This window comes from Cavia porcellus, unplaced genomic scaffold (genome assembly GCF_034190915.1).
Source record: "Cavia porcellus strain 051 isolate PalLab524CR breed Dunkin Hartley unplaced genomic scaffold, mCavPor4.1 scaffold_1, whole genome shotgun sequence".
In the NCBI taxonomy this organism is placed as follows: domain Eukaryota; kingdom Metazoa; phylum Chordata; class Mammalia; order Rodentia; family Caviidae; genus Cavia; species Cavia porcellus.
Window position 1 is genome coordinate 165,324,208 of NW_026947484.1, and position 1,386 is coordinate 165,325,593.

Consider the following 1,386-nt stretch of genomic DNA (forward strand, 5'->3'; position numbering starts at 1 on the left):
CTGGGGCTCCTTAGACCGTTCCTTCCCTCCGAGCAGGGCATCGGTCGCGCCGTGCGCGCCTCCACATTCAGCCCTGATTCATTAACCAGCCAGGTCGTGGGGACAGAGCCTGGGCGGGAAGCAAGTGGCATCTGTGTGCAGTAGAGTTAGGACAGCTGCGGAACTGGGGCGCCAGCAGAGCTGCTTTCATTTGCTTGTCAGGAAGCTCTTGTGTCACCAGCCTGCGGGCCCCAGAACCTGCGGAAAGGATCTTCACCTGTGCCTCTTGCGCCTGCCATCCCTGGTTCAGACCTTTTCTTTGCAGCAGATGTGGTGAAAGGACAGAATTCCCAATGGGACAGTGCTGTCCAAGGCTGGGCGAGCGGCAGCTGGCCATGTGAGGGCTGTGACCAGTATGGTGCTCTCAGTGGCCAGGGCCACAACTCATTACTATCTGCCTTGTCCAGGGTCAGTGTGGTCCTCAGTTTTCCTTGGCTTCTTCCCTAAACTTAGAAGCTGCTGACACCCAAACCCTCCCTCCCTTGAGTACCTTCCCTGACCTCCAGTGCGGCCCTGCCCATGGGAATCGCCACTGGGCTTCAGCACTTGTAGAGTGAGGCATCCCAGCAGTCTTGGGTCGGCTTTCTCGTGCTGCGGGCCTCTGCTGCACCAAGGCTTCTGCTTTAGTTGCCTTACATTGGTCAGTTCTCAAATCTTCTGAGGAGGCAGGGTTTCAGCGGTGCTCTCTGTGGTGGAGGAGGCCTGTGTGAGGGCAGCTGGGCCGGGTACCGTGCAGGACATAGCAGCTCCCTGTGAGCCACCGACCAGAGAGGGATCAGGGCAGGTGTCCCAACCCCTCGCAGTGTAAGGTTTCCTTGACCATCTGCAGAGGTCAGGGAGAAGAAATGGGTGTGTTTTGTGCTGTAAATGGCATGAAGTGCAGTCCATCTGCTAGTGGTGCTTTTCTCTCTTACTCGGCCTGTCTCTTACTGTCTTGAGTCTGGGCTGGGAGACATGCGTCCAGCTGACGTCCAAATAGGTTTTCTTTTTTTTTGTCTTTTTTTTCTTTTTTTATCGGTACCGGGGATCAAACTCGCGACTGCCTGCTTGCAAGGCAGGCGCTTATGCCGCTGAGCTAAATCCCTAGCCCCCCAAATAGGTTTTCAAAGCCTTCCTTATCAATGGGATGAGCCATTCAGTCTTTCTCTTTCTTTATTTTTCCTTTCCTTTTCTTTCATTCAGACAGGGTCTCACTAGTAGTCCAGGCTAGCATTGATTTTACTGTGTAGCCCAGGCTGGCCTCCAGCTCATGAAAGTCCTCCTGCCTCAGCTTCCCCAAGTGCTTGATTACTGGCATGTACCTCCATGCCCGACCACTGAGTCTTAAAGTTGAAAAGGGCTTCGAGG